General features: G+C 44.6%; 1 long non-coding RNA gene across 1 annotated transcript in view; it reads right to left on the bottom strand.

The window, feature by feature from the left end:
- Positions 1-17497, bottom strand: part of LOC112544327 (uncharacterized) — a 62778-nt gene extending 45281 nt beyond the window's left edge. The window contains exon 1 of the long non-coding RNA XR_016350213.1: positions 17343-17497. This is a non-coding gene — a long non-coding RNA (uncharacterized LOC112544327). The remainder of the gene's footprint in view (positions 1-17342) is intronic.
- Between the last annotated feature and the right edge of the window lie 3584 nt (positions 17498-21081).

Raw genomic sequence — 21081 nt, 5'->3', positions numbered from 1 at the left:
TAAAAACAATAAATTATTCAGTGCACATTATCTGCTCTATAATAATGCTTAGTTCTAATAGCTCTCATTAATTAGTCCTCAAAACCCCCTTTGGAAGCATTTTCTTTGGTTTCCTGAGGCTGCGTCTACACTACAGGGCTTAACTCAAAATAAGCTATGCAAATTGAGCTACATCAATTGCGTATCTTATTTCAAAATAGCTTATTTCGAAATAGGGAGCATCAACACAGCACTTATTTCAAAATAGAGCACTCTTCCTCCAACTTCCCTTATTCCTCCTCCAATGAGTGTTACAGGAGGCGGGGTAAGAAGTCCTCCAGCTTGACAGTATTTTGACACTATTTCGAAATACCTGCCTGCCAGGTAGACGTGGACTAAGTTATTTCGGAATAGTGTTGCAGCGCAGATGTACCTTGAAGGAATAAAGGTAGAGAGTTCGGGTGACATTGCCTCAGAGCAGAAGTGGCCCTAGGCTGGCTGCGGCAGCTGGTGCCCCAGGGAGAAGGCGCGATCGGCACCCCCACCTGCACGGCCCTCAATGGCCATGATGTAATCATGGGGCACCCCGGTGCCCCGTGACGTCATCATCGGGCACCCAGTCCGGCGGCACCCTAGGCAACTGCCTAGTTTGCCTAGCCTCACGGGCCACCCCTGCCTCAGTGGAATTTTGCGCCACAACTAGGAACAGAAGCACCTGAATAGCAGCCATCTTGTGGCCAGGTGGTAACGCTCACACTTGTTCAGCCGAGGAATTCAGAAAAATATGCATCCTGCATAGCTGATGAATATTCATTACCTTCATTAATGAAATAAGAATGGCCATACTGGGTCAGACCAGAGGTCCATCTAGCCCAGTCTCCTGTCTGCCGACAGTGGCCAGTGCCAGATGCCACAGAGGGAGGGAACACAACAGCCAATGCACACGTGATCCCTCCCCTGCCACCGACTTCCACAATAGTGACAATTGTGCTTATTACCCAAACTTAGTACTGCCCCAGGCTGCAGCATGGAATGAGCTTTGGGAACATAGGAACTGTTCGGCTCCCAGCTAGCTCTGCAATTGCCTGGGTCTGGTCGGCCTCTGTCCAGAAACGGTATTCTCAGGCTCTGGGTTTTTGTTGCTCCTTCTCTTGCAGGGCTGGGGTTAGGTTGCTTGACCCTGGTATTGACTGCCGCTTACCCTATGAGCTGGGACAGGAATCTAGCTGGTAAAAGACCATCAGCTGAGGCTGCTCTGGCTGGACTGATGGACTTTAGGAGGCAGGTCTGGCTCTCACTGCTCTTGATACCTTGTCACCTAGCTAGGCGGCATGTCTTTTGCCCTGGGCTTGCTAATCCCTGGCTAGGGGGCACTTTCCCGGTGTTCTGCCTGCCGGTACTGCTCTAGGCTACATATCTAAAAGACTCCAGCCTACTATGCCCTCATGACCAATAGACAGCCTAGAGCATCCTCTCAGATCTCCAAATCAGCAGCTTTAAGCTCCAGGGCAGAGGCCGCACAGAATGCAGCTGAAAGTGGGATGCTCCCAGCTGCGAAAAGAAAACTTGCATTCAGCAGAGTCCTGGGTGAAGAACATTCACTGATAAACTACTCTTGTGGGGCATGGGCTCTCTACATGCATGAGAGCAGCACAGGCCATGCTAAATGCCTTACAGCAGTGAGTCCCACTGGTAAATCTCAATACTAGGATCTTTTTTCATCCTGCCCAGATTCTAGCTCTGCCATGAAAGCTGGTGAAAGACTGTGCAAGATGGGGGAAGGTTTAACAAAACAACTAGCCCTTTAAAATAATAGAACAGAAATTAAACCGTCCCATATGCTTTCTTTACAGAATACGTAGAACCGGCAATTAGGAGACTTGCCTGTTGACTCCCCCAGCCTTTTGCCATTCAGAGCCAAACTAATCAAGCGCCTAGGACATCACTATTTATTGTTCCCAGAGCTTTGCTCAAAGGGTCAATAACGGAATACAAGACCTCTGAAGACAGGGGCAGGCACACGCACATGCACACCCACCCACACACAAACAGTTCCCGGAATCTGAATCGGCAAGTTGAAGGGAGTTCATTAAGGTCTGCAGGGATTAACGCAGACGTACTAAAAATGAAGGCTGGCTAGTAAAGAACTAAACTAAAAATACATTAGCATCACCATATTGTCAAGGTGAATACAAGAAAAGTCACTTTGCAGGGACGATGCAAACTCTGACACAATGGGACGCAGAAAAGCAACAGCAATATGGGCCTAATACCTCACTCAGGATAAGTCTATGCTGCAGCTGTGTTACTGAGGCATAAATGCTTCCTAAATTGATGGAAGAGGATTTTCCATCTACGTATTAATCCAGCTCTCAGGAAAGTGGTAGCTAAGTTGATAGAAGGGTCCTTTGTCGACCGAGGGTTAGGTCAACCTAACTAGAGTGCAGAGTGAAATTTTTCACATCCCCTCAGCAATGTAACTAAGTCAACCTATGTTCAAACGCTACACCAGGCTTTTATACCTCTCCCGCCAAGACTCAAGACTACAGAGCCACCGGATCTGAAACAACAGCCAGGCAGATTTGTCAGCCAAGTACTGAACATCAAGCCATTACATGTAAAATATATATATATATATATATATATATATATATATATATATATATATATATATATATATATATATATATATATATATATATAGCCTTTTTTACGCTAGATATGCAGACTGCTGGCATGAATCTCTAGGGCCAGACATCTCTTTGGAGAGTCTATTTCCCCAGTGACAGCACATAATGACATATATTGACCTGTCTTCCACCTCAGATTTATTACACTCTGGAGGGCATAAATCTTAATATATGGGCAAAATCGATACAAGCTCATTTCAACGCACACATATTGACTTTGTTTTCAGTAGTTGGCCAAAGTTTTTTCAGAACTTTCCCATGATCTGGTCACTAGAAAAGTTACAAGGCAGATGATTATACCTAGCTTAACCCGATGGTTTCCCTCATCCCTGCCCTAAGGATGTTAGACGACAAACCACAGTGCAGAAAAAGCACACATCTACCTAGCAAGACACACAAATCTGTGTCCCAATGACAGTATTTCTGTGCAGATTCACATACAAGTGCCCTTAGCAGTAAGTATAGTTTTGGTTATTGACGACCAGATCCTCAGATGGTACAAATCAGAATAGGCTCAGTAAGACTAATGGAACTACGTCAATTTACACCAGTTGAAGATCTGCCCATGAGATTTCCCCCAACTCCGCGATCAAGCATTGCATTATTTATAGCTGTATAATAGAACCTAGTGGTGATCTAGGACTATTGTCTTTGCAACTCCAAATACCCTGGGGAGATTTATGCCAAGCATTAACCTGTTCCATGAAGCATTCTGCTTGCAAAGACAACCTCCCACTTTGTGCGGGCCTATATCCTTACACGGTTTAGGACCATATGCTCTTCAAAGCTGGGATTCATCAGGCTCACGTTACACAGAGGACAGCATTATTTAAACCCACAATGCCATTTTTGTATTTTCATGCACACACAATCATTCAGAAAGTCACACTAGAGCTCTGCCCTACCAAGGGGCCAATTCAAAGCTAAAATGGAGAACTCTTGTTCTTTATTCCACTATTTTGTTAAAGCAAAATACTCTTTCAATTGACCCTAATTGCCATGACACTGTGTGTACACATTCAGGATGAAGAAGGAAATAGGCTTCTTATAAGCTGACTGCATGTGCACTCATTCACATTTTCATTGTACATTTTAGTACATTTCAGTGCAATTGTTCTGTTCACTCAAGGAACAATCTCAGACCCTCCGCTGTTGCTAATTTTACATCCATTAATTCCCATAAAATACAAAACAGGTTGTGTAGCATGATGGACAAACTACCTGCCTAGTGCAATGAAGGTAACAAGTTCCAGTCCTCAAGAAAATGTGCTTCTTTATTAAAAATGCTTCCCGTCTGTCTTTTCCTTTCAAAATAAAGTGGCTCAACTAGACTTTAACATTAACGTTATCTACACAATCGAAAAGTGCTCTATATGTCGGGTCATATTTTACCCACAACATTACCTTGTTAAGTACATTTTAGAAACAGAAATGTGAGTATTAACATACAAATATATACACAATAGAAGATTTATTCAGCATAGCTCAGGCAGGGGACTGTGGGGGAGGGGATACAAGAGTAAGTGTTGGGGTAAGGAGGGTCTCAGGCCAGGGGATGGGGAGTGTAGATGTCAGAGGAGGAGGATAGGAGGCACAGGGCAGAAAAGTTGGGGTGTAGGCACCAGGGCTGGAGGTTGGGTGTGGGAGACTGGCAGGGGATGGGGGTAGCTACTTGGGACTGGCCAGAGAGGTAGTAGCCATGCTGCCTAGCTCCCCAGGATTGACAGAGATGGCAGGGTCCACACTGCCTGGCCGGCAGCTCCCTGGGGCTGGCTAGAGTAGCGGGGTCTGTGCTGCTCCAGTGGCTGGGAGGGGAAATGGTTTCCACTCTGGTTGTAGGTCATGGGGACCAAAATGGGCAGCTGAGTACAGCAGCCAGCAACATACAGAGCCCTGCCCCCAGCCAGCCACTTTCTTACCTCTGTGCCTGCCTCCCTGGGGTCATTCTACAGCCGTGTTTCTTAAACTGTGTTCCACAGCACACCGGTGTGCCGCGACGCAGTCGGAGGAGTGCCGCAGAGAACAGAATTCAAAATGGTCACCCTTAAAGGGGCAGGCGACTTTTTTTTCTTCTCTCAATAACTTCCCCCCAACACTTTTTTTCCCCTCAACTTCCCCTCAACCCTTCCCCCCCCCCCCAAACAAAAAATCCTTGGTGTTCCTCATAAAAAATAACATTCTTTGGTGTTCCTTGGTCTTAAAAAGTTTAAGAAACACTGTTCTACAGTATAACTGTCCTAGCTGGCAAACCCTTCATTTTCCATTTTATGAGAAACAATCATATTCCAGGCACATCCCATTGTCTTGGCACACCCAAACCCTGGTCTTGCTGTAAGTTAGGCTAAGAGGAAGCTGCCTAACAAATTTGGTAGTCCTAGCTCTTGCCGTTTAGGAGGAGTTCTTGAATAAACAGGCACGTGGATGGATGGACAGAGACACACACAAACTCTTTCAAATATATAATAGATAATGGCATATGCGAAATTCCAGTTACAGTTTGATTGAACACTTCTGACAACCTTAGCCAATACAAATATGACGTTACATTACAGAGAGACTTTTCTCCCCTAAATCAGTGGATTTTCCACAGCAGATCTGTGGATGCAAAACTCTGACGCAAATATATTAACAGACTAAAATTACAGGACAGTAGTAGCCAAATTCCTTCAAAGCAAAACTGCCCTCAATTGAAAAATGAAAACAAATTAACAAGGAGGAGGTAACCACAGATTATAAATCGAACAGATAAATCAATGAAAAATCCTTCCCAGCACAAAAGATAAACAAAAAATCAGCTGCATGTGAACTTGGTCACAGAAGGCAAACGAGGATCAGAATCATACACACGCACTTGTCTGGCACCGAGATGGTTAAGTGGTAAGGGGATAATTTTGGTGGACATGAAAAATGGAAAGACAGACAAATTCGGAACTGATGTCAGGCAACATATTTTAATTGCGGAACTGTCTGCCAGATGTTAACACAGCAGAGACCAAGCAAAGGGCATCATTCAGAGACCAAGCAAAGGGCATCCTGGGGGCACCGGGTGTTAGGCTGGCAACAAGTTATTATAGACATAAGTAGGATAAACTAGGGGCATTCAAAATAAACTGCTTCGATAGAACCCAAGGTCACCTTGTCAATATCAATCTTCTCATTCTGATGCACATTAGGGACTACTGCACTGCCCCCTCTTTATATCCTATGACTGAGAATTGACCTCTGGCATTAGTGAAGACAATATGGTCATTTAAGGATGTGGTAATTATTGGTAACTGTCCTAACCAAGTTAGTAGCAATCATATAGGGTTCTGATGCTCTGGCTTGCATTGCCACCTAGTCTTTATTTTAAGAGACTAATATTGATTTCATAACTGTGGCCTTTGTTCCAGTTTATTTTTATATCTGTTACTAATTTTTCACTATAATCTTACTGGACTCCAGAATATACACCTTTCTACACTCTTCTTCAGACTAGAGAATCTCCAAGCACTTTACAAACTTTAAGTCAGTCCTGTAAAAACTCACACATTACAGGTGGACACAAATTCCTGCAGCTCAGTTTCCTCACCCCCCCCCCAAAAAAAAAAAAAAAAAAAAAAAACACACACAAAAGTAAGTCTGCTTCCTCATCCCTAAGACTAAATGATAATCATCTTCCTATCAATCAACATCATTCAAACGCTCAAGGGAAAGCATGCCTTCGCAGCCTTCTCCTCCTCCCAGTGGAAGGCAGGTCTGGTAGGGAGAGAAGGTGTAAACATGTTGTACGTTCTATTCTGTACCAACCACAATTTAGGGGATTCTGGGTCAGATTTTCAAAGGCATTAGTCACCTAAACAGGTGTCTAGTGCATTTTTAAAAGCAAATTTAACACCCCTGGGTGTTATACACCTATGTGCTTTGAAAATCCCACTTGATTCCTATTGGCATCTTTAAGCACCTAAATACCATTGAAAATCTAACTCATAGCCCTGGATCTTAAACTGAAGAAGCTCATGTAAGTGAACAAGGAAGTGAAGAAAAAAAAAAAGTCTCATCCCTGGTATTTCTTCAAAAATGGCTCTTTCCCACCACCATACCTCCCTCCACACAGACCTTAACAGTAACACTCCAAAATGTGAAAACACAAATACCACCAGAAAGTTATGTTTTTCAACTTTCTCCTAGAAATAATCATTTTCCAACCGTTTCCATAGCAGGTAAACTTGACTCAGGTTAAAACCAAGGGAAATTACTAGCTTTAAAGCAATATAAATGGGTCCTCCATAGCAAAGAACATTCTTCTCTAGTCAAAAAAGCAACAGAGCTAATGAAAGGAAAAAACAATCCATAAGAACATAACTGGATCAGAACAATGGCCCATTTGGTTCAGCATTCTAACTTCCCACAGTGGCCTTCAGAGTGAATGAACAGACCACAGCAATTTATCAACTGATCCGTCCTCTATCATCCTGTCCTGGCTTCTGGCAGTCAGACCTTTAGAAACACTCGAGCATGGGAGTTGTGTCTTGGCTAATAGCCATCGACAGACCTATTCTTCATGAACTTATCTAATGCGAGGTCTACACTGGCAGAGAAATTCGATTTAAGATGTGCAACTCCAGCTACAAGATGTACCTTAAACTGAATTTCTGGGGCAGCTCCGCAGCAGGAAGTTGATGGAAGAAACTCTTCCACTGACTTCCTTTACTCCTCACAACTCCAAGGAGTATGAGGGTTGACCAAGGTCCTTACTAGACCTGCTAAATCAAACTTCAAAAGATCAACCTCTGGAGCATCATTCTTCCCAGAAGCATAGACAGGGTTTTGGCCATCGTTATATCACCTAACAAAAAATGTCACAGGTTGACTATGCACTATGTGTAAAAGCACTTCTTGTGTTCGTTTTAAACCTGCTGGCCATTCATTTCATTGGGTGATCCCCTGGTTCTTGTATTATGAGAAGGGATAAATGTTACTTCCCTATATAGGTGCTGACTCCATGGGTGCTCTGGGGCTGGAGCACCCACAGGGAAAAATTAGTGGGTGCTGAGCACCCACTAGCAGCCAAGTTCCCCCAGCACTACGTTTTTCCTCTAGTGGTCACCTAATCAACTCCTACCCTCTCCATGTTTCTGGAGCTGATTCACAGCATTTAGGAAGCTCCAGGAGGGCAGAGGAGCATGATTGTGGATGGAGGCAGAGAAGAGGTGGGGCATGGTCATGGGGAAAGGGTGGAATGGGGGGTGGAGTCTAAAATAAAGCAGGAGGTCAAGCACTCCCAAGCTAGAGGGAAAGTTAGCACTTACGATTCTTTATTCACTTTTCCCACCCCATTCATAATTTTATAGACCTTAATCATAACACCCCTTAGTCAATTCACTATTACTGTACACTGAATTACATGATCCTATTGATGCGCATGGCTTTCCCAGCAAAAGAGTGCTCAGAATGTATCTCTTCCTTTAGGACACCACAATATTCTGTAACGTGCCACATCTGCTCCTGATATCAGTACACATACAAAGGAATTAATATGAGCATCTGAATGATCTGTCCCTATCTGACAGAACAAGAAAGAACAACTGATGTGCTGATTTCTTATCCTCATCGCTATGCAGGATGTCATGTCCGCCCAACCAAGCATGCTATCAGCTTTCCCAGCGAAGGGTGTCTCAGGAAATGCACACTATAGCTTTGTGTATTCTGTAAATAACGCACAGCACTTCATATGCACAGACTGATCTTGCGTGTTCTCTGTTCAAAACATGCACTCACATCCTTCAAGCATGTCCAGCTGTTCACAAGAAAAAGCACTGAATTCATGGCATGTTTTCTCTGCAACTCCTCAAAATGTTTCACTGATGAGGTGTACAGTAATGGCCTGATACAAAGGTCAGTGGATCAGGCCTTCTAAGAGCAAAGAATAACAGATGATTTGAATATGAATATACATCCAGATTGTACACACATAGCAAGGAAAGGAATACAAAAAGCTTTGTAAGATCAGTATCAGCATTAGCTGATTTTGAGTCCTAGCCCTAAAATGCCACCTGCTGATCCTTTTTGGAACTGCCATATGTCCTCACCAGTCCCACAAAAGCTAGGATTCTCAAACTTCCTGGTCCAGTAGTTTCTCCTGATCTAAATTCAGCTCCATTGATTTATTAGGCAAGATATATAACATGATCAGGTTAGAGATGAGTTTTTGTAAAAAGAAAAAAAAAATCAATAGTAGCTGGAGCTATAAAGGGACCTTGGAATTGATTTGAAGGTATATTGGGCCTAAGCCCAAAGCAAAGAGCCCAGCCAAGTGAAATCTAATGCTTTTAGAGTTCATTTAAAGATGACCCCAAATGAAATTTTCAATCACGAAGGCCTAATCCTCTCCAGATTATTTATAAATAGTGCTGGAGAAAGAACCTGGACACAAAACCCATTTGAGGTTTTGCAGATCAAACTCATGAAGTTTTAATCCGTCCTCGTTCAGTTTTTTTTTTTTAAACCTTAAATTGTCATTTTTCTATTAACTCAGAGAGAATCAATAAGTGATGAAAGGCTTCTTGGCAGCTAACAAACGCTTTGCTTTTCTTGACACTGTTTAATTCACTGAGATTTCTGTCCCCAACACCCCAATATCTCCAGTACAATTCCTGATTTAAAAAAAAAAAAAAAACACTTTTGATCTTCACCCAGTGCAGACATTGCAAGTTCTAGGGCACAAATTCCAGCTTTTTGATTAGACTTTGAAAGCATAGAGCAGTGTTGCTGGGGTGTACAGCACAAACGCTCCGTGTAGCTGAGGTAATGTAATATCTGAATTCACAATTCAAAAAGACTGAGCTGCAATTTTCTAAAACCAGATTCTCTTCTCTCTGCCAGGTGAACAACAAGAAATGGGGGCGAACAGTAGCCCACAGTGCAGGACTGACCATAGGTGTACAAATTCTCAGAGTGAGGACAGAAAGTGATGTATCCAGCACCCTTCTTCCCATTTCGTTCTGCAACTCACACCAGTACGCTGTCTGCATCATTTCCTCCTTCTAAAGGATGCCTCGGTTTCTACTCAGTTGCGTGTAGGAGATCCAGAGTGGAGAAGAGTAATTCAGGTTTGGCTTATTGAGGACAGATTCTGATGGATCCAAGTGTTTCTGAAATGCCACCCTAGCATTTAACCAGTGCTATGCCTAAAAGCAGGAGAGCTGGATGAAAGCCTGCCTGGCTAAACTCAAAAGCTCTTCCAGGAACAGCAATTTGTTAAAATAAATCTCTGAGGCCATCTGAAAACCTGGGCTAGAGCTGGGACAGGCAGTGCAGCCTTGGTGTACAACAGCCACTTTGCTAGGACACTGACAAGGGGGGAGCAGACTGCGTTGACAAGAGGAGCAGTTGTCCTGGCCTTCAGAAATTCACATAGTGGAAAATGCCATCCCAGTCAACAGCTTTTTTTTTTTTTTACGAAAAAAACAGTGTTCCAAGCCTTTGTTTGTTAGAAGCTGGGAATGGGAGACAGAGGAGGTGTAATGCTTAAAAGAAGAACACGTGATCTTTTTCAGGGGGATAAGGCAACACCTCTCATTTTTACACACACACACACACCCCTACCTTGCTGGTAGAATAATTACCTGTTGCTCGGCCCAACCTATTGGCCAGATAGGTCAGGTGCAAGGAAGGAGCTGGGTTCTTGTCAGTCTGGACTGATGCTCCACTTGGCAGGAAGGGAACCTGAAGAACCATACAAGACACCCCATCCTTTATAGGATTTTTCTTCCAAGTCTATGCATTTTGCCTTGCCAGGCCTTAATCAGCACTCAGCATCACAATCAATCTTCCTATGACATATGCTTATTGGGAAGAAGTTATTCTCACAATCATCTGATATCCATATGCTGACGACCCCTCGGGGGTGTTGTCTTCTGGAGAAAGTTGTTATTGGTTCCCTGCCTGGCCTGTCTGAGACCTACATCTTGTAATTAAGTTTAAGCCAAACCTTTTGCTATAACATACATTCATTATAACTCACTGACTTACTAGTTGCAAAATTCCAGGGCTACAGAGGGATCACTTGACTGCCTGCTCTGCTCATTCCCTCTGGGGCACCTGGCATTGGCCACTGTTGGAAGACAGGATACAGGGCTAGCTGGACCCTTGTTGTGTTCTTATGAAAGAAAAATAAAATATTTGTGTGACTGTTCAATACAAAAGTGTAGGTCTTAACACAAAAGTGAAACTGGAGTTGTAGCCTCTTGGATAATGGCATCTGAATTCCTAAGACATCCAGGTTCAGTTCTGAAGTCAGATCACTTTCAAGTGCTAGGAGAAATACCGTAAAATCTCGACTATAATGCACACCTATGTATAATGCGCATCCGCCTTTTAAAGGTCAGAATTCTTGAATAAACTAAACTCTTATCTATAATGCGCACCTCCATTGTACTCGAGATTTAATGGTTTGCATAGGAAGGAAGGGGTTTGCGCTTGCCGCGGGGCCCCCCACCCAGCTGAGCTCATGCCTGCTGCGGGGTCCCCCTGCCCAGCTGAGCTCATGCCTGCTGCAGGGTCCCCCTGCCCAGCTGAGCTTGCGCTTGCTGGGGGAGCGTCCCCGCTCAGCTGCCAGCACGCCGAGCTCACGCCTGCCGGGGGAGCTTCCCCACTCAGCTGCTGGCATGCCAAGTTCGTGCCTGCCAGCTCCCTTCTCCCCCCCCGCCCCCCAGCCCATCCGAGCCCAGCCTGTGACTGCTGTGGGTGAGTTTAAAACTTTTTTAAAAAAACCTCCTATAGATAATGAGCACCCCGACTTTGAAGCTAAAAAAAAAATGGGGAAAAAGTGCGCATTATACTCAAGATTTTACGGTAGGTTTCTCTTTCCTTCCCAGATCATGCTCATTTGTTGGTGTGATAAAATTCTTTTCAAACAAGCAAAAGGAATTCTTACAATGTGCAGTGGATGCCCCAAACAACAAGACCGCTACAGACATTTCAACAACAACAAAAAGTCTCCTTTAATTGCTTGGCAGCACCTAAAACATTTTCAAATTCTTTGCAATTTATCCATTAAGTGTTTCAAATACAGCCCATTCAGCTTTCACCATCTCAATATCTAACCCTAGTAATTCAATTCAAGCACACAGTGACTGTCAAGCAATCAGGAGAGCTGGTGTAACAGATTATTCACAAGCTTTTGCATAACTTGAAGTCCTTTTCAAAAGGTCTCTTTCATAATTCACCACTAATTTCATCTATCCATTCATGACAAGCCTGTGACCACTGATACTCATGTACATTTTGGAAACCCGCTTAAATCCTTAGTTACTAGGGTATTTTCAAGTTCTGGGAGAAGATCTTAATTCTTTTGGAGGCACATATTAATGTTGACACTTTATCACATACATCTTTGAAAACAAGGACGCTTGTATGAAGTCTCTCGGAAATTATCTTTAAACTTCTCCTTTGCTGAAGTTCTTCACAGGCAACAGTCATCAATTCAATTCCGTTAGCAAGGTGTGTTAGTTCTTTTCCAAGGTAACTATTCACAAGAGTAAAAACTTTCCAAATCATTCTGTTCACCTCAGCTAAGAACAAGAATTTCTGGATGATTCTGTAACTCCCAGCAGCCTTCTTGAGTCTACATTCGCAGCATCCCTAATTTAGCAGAAGTATCACCTTCCTTACCTAAACAGTTATAGATAGTGGTACAGAGTCAGTGTGTAGACTGGGCCTGGGGTTTCATGGGGGAAAGCTTCTCGCTTTTTCCATTGCAAAGCAGCTTTCACAGTGGAACCTCGTGTACTGCTGCCCAGTCGCTCTGGTGCGTGGCAGTGTAAGTATATACCTGCAAAGACAGGGTGAACCGGGATGTTTCAGCACTTTCTCCAGCTCTGCCACAGACAGGCTCGGATGACCGAGGGAAGGTAGGGTGACCAGATGTCTGGTGTTGGACCAGAACACCCAGGGAGAAAGGGACTTTGTTCCAGCCAGGTTGTGAAAAGGCTGGTTGGACGTGCTGAGGCGCTAAGACGGCTAGTCCCTGGCCTGGCCCTGCACTGCACCCCGGGTTTGGCTGCTAGGCGGAGGGGACACAGGGCTTCACACGCTGCCCCCACCTCGAGTTTGGCTCTGCACTCCCATTGGCTGAGCAGGCAGGCACTGCTTGGGGGCAAGAGCAGCACACAGAGCCTCCAACCCCCCAACCCAAAGGCACCCAACCTTCTGGCAGCTTCCAGGGTGCAGTGCAGAGCCAGGACACGTGGGGAGATACCTGAGGTAAAATAATGCCCCACCCCCTGTCCCAGCCCTGAGGCCCCCCCAAACTCCAGAGCCCCCCTAGACCACAAACTCCTCATTCCCAGCCTTGTACCAGAGTCCACACCCGCAGCCCAGAGCTCTCTATCTCCCTACACTCCAACTTCCTGGCCCAGTCAGAGCATCCTCCCACATCCTGAACACCGCATCCCCAGCCCTACCCCAGAACCAGCACCCCCAGAGCAGAGCTCTTCCCTCCCTCCCCCGGCCGCCTTCCTGTACCCAGCTCCCTACCCTGAGCACTTTTCTGCATCCTGAACCTCTGTCTGGCTTCACCCTAAAGCCTGGACACCCCAGTTAGAGCCTCCCTCCCTACCTCCCACACCCCAAACCTTTGCCCCAGCCCAGGAAAGAGTGAGGGAGAGCAAGTCACCAAGGGAGGGAGCATGAAGTGAACAGGGGCAGGGCCTCCGGGAAGGGATGGAGCAGAAGTGGGGCAAGATTTGGCAGCCTTATACGCAAGTCATTTAACTTCTCTGTGCTTATTTCTCCTTCTGGAAACATGGCTTATAACCACCTCTCAGGCTTGCGTTGATGCTTCCTCTGTGGGTGTTGGCAGAGCACTCCGAGATACATAGATGGAAGGTGCTAGTCAAATACAAATGATCAGTCTGCTGTCACATCGCAACTAGCCATGCTGGAGGCAGAGTTACTGACTCTAGGGATCAGCTGTCTTACGCAATCTGGCAAATCATCTGTTTCTGGAGGCCACTCGTGGCATGAAATTAATAAATGTGCTTCAAGTACATTAGTATAGGAAGTGCTGTAGATGATGAATATCACCAGCCATCCTTCTGTACATGTCACAGGGAGTTATGTGGAATTAGCCCTTTTCTTAGAATAGCGTCAGTGCTTCATTCACTGAAAATTATTTGCATAGAGCCTGTTTTAAAAAAAAAAAAAAATCACCGACCCACAATTATGGTGTCTTTGCCCTAGAGGTGCTGCTTTGCACAGTCCTTAACACTTTTTTGTTCCAAAGAGCCAATGCCACTAACTCTGTTACCTTTGTGACCAGCCATGCAGAAAAGTCTCCTATCCAGATAGAGCAACCTCAAAGATAACTATTGGCCTCCGAACGCCCAATACAGACAGCCGCACTCAATGGCAGAAATGGGCAATAATTTTCCCAAGGGGACCGCTTAATGAATTTTGTAACTGACCGCCAGCAGGCTCCACCCCCTGAAAGGGGCGGGGCCTGTGTCAGAAGAGGCGGGACTGAGGACTACTAACCTTCCACCAGAGTTGACAGAGGCTGGAGGCTTTGAAGTAAATACACAGCAAAGGTCTTGCAGCTCCAGCCCCTGCCTGGGTAGTGCTGTGACCGGGAGCCATTTAAACAGGATCCTGCTGCCTGAGCCATCTCCTGGAAATTCAGTGGCACACGCAGCAGGGTATAAATAGAAAACTGCCAGATGCACCTTGCCCAACGAGGTGCTAGTTTTAAAAGGAGCCAGGGCCATGCAGAATCACACAGTATTGACTTTAATGTGGGGTCCAGTTTTAACAACATGGCAAGCTACCCCACGGTGGGCCAGCAATGTCTCTGCTTCAGAGTTGGAGAATGGAACAATGAGTGTCATGTAACTTTCACTGCCTGCTACTAAGTACGTTGAAGTTCACGTTTCTCCATGTGGATGAAAGTTTCCCGCCTGCGCAGATTAGTTCATCGCATTAGGCTTTATGGCAGCATATAAAGGAGAGAGAGCAAGGTCTCAAATTCCCAGCCCATTGGAACGATTGCACAACTCAGCTCAGGACTTCCAGCAGGCTGGGAGGGGCTGTCCATTACCAGCCCCCAAACCCTGCCCTGTCTCACCATCACCTCACCCTCTCCCCCGCTTTTGGGGATCACTGGGGGAACCTGGTGCCACACAGTTGCAGCAATCGTATCCTCCTCCACACACACACACACACACACACACACACACACACACACTCCCCCTAGCAGCAGGAACCACAGGCGAAGCAGAGTGCACTGGCGGGCCTGAGGCACAGGACCGCAGCTGTCACGTGGCGCTAGCCCCTCTCAGCTCCTAGAGATCCCCAAAGCCGCATGCTCAGGGTGCCATAGGGGGAGAGGGCAGGGCAATGGTAGGAAGGGGCGGGACTTGGTGGCCGGCAACAGACAGGCCCCCAGCATCCGCCTCCCAGGACAGATTGTGCAAACGCTCTAGCCCGGACTGGCTCATGAACCAGGAGACAGAGGGAAACCAAATAATGCAGACCCATAGAAATAACCTCTTTGTCATCTTGTATGCAGCTAATTTGTGTCCCCTCTTAATTAAACAGCTATTTACAGCTGTGCAAGAGACGAGTACACGAGTGACCGTGACAGTTAATGTTTACATACATGGTATTTAATATTTCAAGATTCTCTTACTCTAAATATTTCACAGCCTAAAATGGTCATAACCGAGCTAATAGCCTAGGCTAAAATGGGAGCCGTGGTAGGCAGCCGGCAGAACGCTTGCTGAACACTACCAGCTCCAAACTGGAAGCCTCGGCTGTTCTGGGTGGATGGAAGGATCCAGCAGCACAGACCAGCTTATGGGACGAGAACTTACAGTCGCATCGTATGGGGAAAGAAGAGAGGTAGACGATATAGACACAAACATACAAAGAAATAATCAGCTGTCTTTTCACAAATTAGTCAAACTGCGGCCACATTTCCTTAATTAGTCCTTACACTTCCTCAGCATGATGAATGGGATTTAAAATCCACCCTCGCTCACCACTTGAGAAGATTAAATGGTATATTTTAGACTCTCCACAGTGAAAGGTTGGATCACTATCTTACTCCTTCGCAAAGACTTCTGGGACTAACAGGCATCAGTCAATCCAGAGACAAATCCCCCCTTCTAGCTGAGACCATAACCCTAGAGTATTGATCAAATGTCCACATCCCTTCCACATAATAGAATTTCTCAGTGAACTAATTGTTTTCTCTCCTTTCATCTCTGTAAATGAGGTCAACGGCAAGGGCAAAGAAGAGAGAATTAGTTCTAAGTGTTCTTGGCATCAAAGCTGGCTTGCAAGGAGAGAGAGAGTTTTCAGATTTCAGAGAGTATCAGATATGGTTTATAAAGTGCTGTGAAGCTTTCAAAAAACTCTAAATCTGGAGTTGCCTCAGATTAATGGGGTTTCCTTTAATTACTTGAGGATTTATGCTTTCTAAATCTCCTTTTATGAACCTACACACATGCAGAAAGACAGCACTAATTCAAGCCATACCTACAATGATACCTGCCTTTCATCTAAGAATCTCAAAGCAATTTAGAAATGTTAATGAAACCTCCCAATTCACATGTGACTGGCAAGTATTGGGCTTATAACTGTCCCTGGGACCTTAATTGTATTTAGCCAGTCATCTCTTGCCTCTGTAGTTAGAACCAAACTGTGTTTTACCTGTGGCTTTGTCCATAGAGCATGTTCAAACAAGACCAAACAGTTGTAACAGTCTTCTGTGTCTGCCCCGCCCCCAACCCCACCTCCAGATTAGATTGTGGAGCTAGGTTCCTCTATCAACAAAGGGAGGTAACCAAGAAAGGGGCAAGTCCCAAGAATAAAGTACAGTTCCTCAAAAAATTCCCTCCCCAAATCAGTGATTGTTCATCTAGATCTGAACTTTCAGCTCTTTCATTTTCACCTCGCACAGCTTCTTGGACAAAGACTACTCCTTGTCTGGCAATGCTTTTAGTCAGACTGTAAATTAGAATTCAGCAGCAACATATTGCCTTATTGCCCCATATATTCACAGGTCCTCGTAGGGCTGCCCCGGCCAGCTGGCAGCACAGTATGGTGGCATGTCCTTGGTGAGTAAAATAATCCTTGGGTATTTGGACCCCATCTTGCAAGGATTGGCACATGAAGACGAAGTCTTCAGTTAAACACAAACCTGCACCTTTCCAGGATTTGGCATTACTTTGTTATAGGCCATCATGGTCAAATTTTCTTCTTTGTAAGAAGGTACAAAGATAAAGAGATTACATCTTTGGGATCCTTAAATAAAGGTATTAGATTATTAATAATCATTACTACTATCTCATCTACAAACTGACAACCAGAGATCCTCAGGGAAAATGAACCAGAAAATCTGGTCATCTCTAAATCAGTTCTAATTGTTTAACATCAGATTTGATCCTTAAATGTATCCCTTTTGCCATACCATTGCCTCTACTGCACACTTATAATTCTCATATCCTACAGAGGTAGCTCAACAGATTCTGCTACAGTTTCATTTATTCGTTTCCTCCCCTTCCTTTCTTTTCTTACTTGAAGAAAAAAAACACGAGTAGTAGCCTGTAGTAATGACTGCCTTCCGCCCAACCTTGATCCTTCCTCCTGCCTAGTCTTTCATCAGCTGCCCTCTTTCTCTTTCAACTGTACCTTCTTCTCTACTCCAGGAGCAGCATTTGCTAGAAGAACAGTACCCAAAAGCCAAACTGCATTGGGTAGCTCCTTTGTAGAATAAGCCTCTCCCACAAGCAGGAGATAAGTAGGACAACAGCCAGTAGAGCAGAGAGCTGAACTCTTCTGAAGGGAGCGTAACATCACAGGGGGCTGAGTGATTTTTTTGAGAAGCAGCAGCTGTTTATGGTTCATTAGAAGAAGCTTCCTCCTCCTCCCCCTTCCTTTAATTAGTCTTCCTGCTGCTCAGTGCCCACTCTCTTAATGTGCCATCCAGCTCAGCTGCAGAAAGCACTCTGCACCCTTTCTTCCTTTTGGAGCACTAGGGTCACAAATATAGCTATTGCCAAATGGGCATTATGCAGCACAGTGACAAATACCAGCCTGATGAGCTCTTTATTCCCACATTTCCCACCCGGCACAAAGTAAACTGGAATGGAGTCAACGTCACAATTAACTACAGTTCACGAAGCCACAATCCATTTCTGCAGAATTCAGACTTTAGTTAAAAAGCCTGCCTGCTTCAGCACTGGCAAATTAGTACCTGTATTTCAGGAACTCCTGGCCCCAACCCACCTGCAAAGGATGCCCAGTGACTAGCCCAAACTAGCCACTGACCCCTGCTCTGGAATTGTATGGCACAGTGGTAAACACACTTGCTTGTATGGCACAGTGGTAAACATGCTTACACTCTGTCTGCATTAGCACCTCTCTGTTCCTGGCAAATACAGATCCGAACCCTAATTTTGAGGTCTCTGTTGACAGGAACCTCTTCTGAATGTGGCCCAACACAGTATCTGGCTGAGTCAGAAACCTGACAGCCTGAAACATCTCCAAGAGGAGTGTGATCTCTCCGTTCCATGCCTTCGGACAGTATGTGTCAGCTTTGTCCCTGAAGCTTGCACTGCCGACCTTGTTGTCTGTGTGTTAACAACACTGGCATTTAAACTGGCATTATTGCATTCTAAAAAATCGATGCCCTCTTGAGACTAATGGGACATTTCACGCATTTCAGAGCTATTATTTCCTGCCATGTGTCTGCTGAGTCAGGCAGTCACATGGGGTTCACATTTCTAATAAAAAGTTTAGATCCTGCACTGGGTGGACCAAAGGGAAAGTGTCTCCATTAGCAGCAGTAGCAAAGCCATAAACATCCCTTCCTTGTACTTATACAGGGAGATACGATCAAAGCCCAAATTATAACTAATTAAACCTATTAGGATTATTTTTGAATCCCAATACCCAAAGGCAGTCCCACAAGTGGGCTGCAAGTTCCTGTCATCTCCAGCAGAACCGCTGTTTTCTGTTTCGTGTGGCAGGCGGCAAGGGAAGTTTGGGGATTTCTAGCAAAGAGACCACCAGCTAGTACTCTACGGCCCACACAGCCATAAAGTACTGGCTCCCGGCCCTAATCACCTGCATCACAGGTTAGTCAACCTCAAGCCATGATGTTTCAACATCATGAGTCAAAGGTACCTATGCAGCTCATGAGATTCTAGATTGATTCTTGGGTCTGTCTTCTAAGCATGCCCCTGACCACCCAAGGCATGTGGGAGAATTACAGTATTGCCAACTCACACACATCTATAGGGAGTGAAGACCTAAGAGAATCCCTGGGCCAGAAAACTTACCGTCTAGAGCAGGATATAGTCATTTCATGTAGGGGCTACCAGGCAGCCTTTCAACAGGGACAATTTTTAATCCTCTATTTAGCTGCACAGGATTCTAACTGTGGGTGAAAGGGACCCTTTCCTATCGTTGCTTTCTGGAACGATATTTATTACATCACGTTCTGACTTTCGGGACCTTACACCGGTAAAGTCAGCCACCTGTTGCTCTCAGTCTCTAACATACACTGTCTGCCACACCCTGTTCTTCAAGGGCCAGCTGCCGTTAACCAAATACAAATAATAAAAATGCAACAGGAAGTTTCTTTTTCGCACAATAGCTAAATTCCCATCTGTAGTATAAATGTGCTGTGAGGTGCTCGTGCTAATATATGTACACAGATGAACGTTTTCACGCACGCCCCCACATCATCATTGGCAGGGAATGACCTGCCCATCTTCAGATCCACAGCACAGACCTCTTCCAATTCATCTCCATTACCCCCACAGCACTCAAGGACAGGTGAGACGTTCCCTCTTGGAACCTCATTTTCCCCAAGAAAAGCATTCATTTGGAATGCACGTTAACTAATTCCAGGTAAAATCTTCATACAATCCACCGGCTAAATTGTGGGCAGACTACAAATGACCATCTTGCTAGTGAACGAGCTACAGAACAGGAATAATTCACAGAGCATATTCCGGGAATAGTTTTAATTAAATGATGAAATGGCAAATTATGATTAAATATCCATTGTTGTGCACAACAGCAGCAAAGACAGAGATTTATCAAATAAATTAGATAATGCAAATTATTCTACCAGCTCTTGTCTTTTCCATCTCTAATATCTCCTGGGTGCATGCCTGCCAAAAATCTTAGCAACTTCTTGTGCAATCTGCCTACAAACAAGGAATTTAGAGTACTCTCTGTTTAGAAAGCACGGCTCTGTTTCCCACCAGTGCATAACCTGCTACTGCCCTTACACCAATGGACCTGCTTGTAAATCCAGAGGTACTGGACTAGGGTCATTGATACATACTATGCTGCCATCTCATTTTACTACACAGTTGTCTTCCAACAAGGAGATAGAGAAAAGACTAAACAAGGTGCCACCCAATGTAGTAAGAGCCAAAGCAAAGCCAAAGCATGAGAAACACTACCTTGCAGAAGGACTTTGGCTTGCTCAAAAGTTGTGTGTTTTTATTATCTAACTTTTCTAGCTATTTACGCACTGAACCACTGTTAAGTGACAACATTTTTGCACCATGCTGTAGCAAGCTGCTTCTGTGTACAAAACAGAGTTAATTTCTAGCTGTTTCCTCATTTTAGGCACCTATTTAACACATTCATCTCCTATGCATTTCCATTTCTCACACCAATGCATTTCTTATCATTGGAATGAGGTGCTCCATTAAACTTCCTAATAAGATTCTGTTTTCAAAACCCAATAATTTGGGGCACAATATATTAAACCAGACAACATATTAAGCTTGGTGCTTTTCAATTTAAGGCTCCATCAATAGTGACCTTTAAAGCTAGAGCAAGTGTGGTATTTAAGCTGGTTGCAGAGAAAACAATATCTACTATACCTAATTGCAATAGGTGCTCTCAGTCCCATCACCTTCAGACCATGTTTGAGCACAATACAGTATAGATGAGAACAAACAAGAGCCTTGATCTTTAGAAAAGTTAAATACGTGCAGCTCCCACAGACTTCATCTAAGTTGTGGGTTCAGCCTTTATGAAAACCAGACCCATAATTTAACTGTATCCCCAAATTATGCCTGAGCCTTGCTGCAGAGTTAAGAGAGACAGCCAAGATGAGTCTAAGGCCATATCTACGCTAGCAGGCATGTTCCCAAGGGACAAACGTTTTGTTGACACAAATAGTAGTTTAGGCTTGGCCTTAGTCTTGTCTACATGAACAAGGTCAGCTTGCGCTTTAATTACATTAGGATTTTAACAATCTTCTAACAAGGTCATTTCCACAGTGTTGGGGAAACCCTCAAACGGTGCTTACAGGCTGCATTTGTTAACTAGATTTGATCTACCATGTGGACGAGGCTTCTATTTCATAATTTGTCATTACACACTAGTGCTCCCATTTTAA

The sequence above is a fragment of the Pelodiscus sinensis genome, chromosome 8, assembly GCF_052426305.1.
Source record: "Pelodiscus sinensis isolate ZL-2025 chromosome 8, ASM5242630v1, whole genome shotgun sequence".
Taxonomy (NCBI): domain Eukaryota; kingdom Metazoa; phylum Chordata; order Testudines; family Trionychidae; genus Pelodiscus; species Pelodiscus sinensis.
This window is presented reverse-complemented; position numbering and strand designations above follow the sequence as displayed.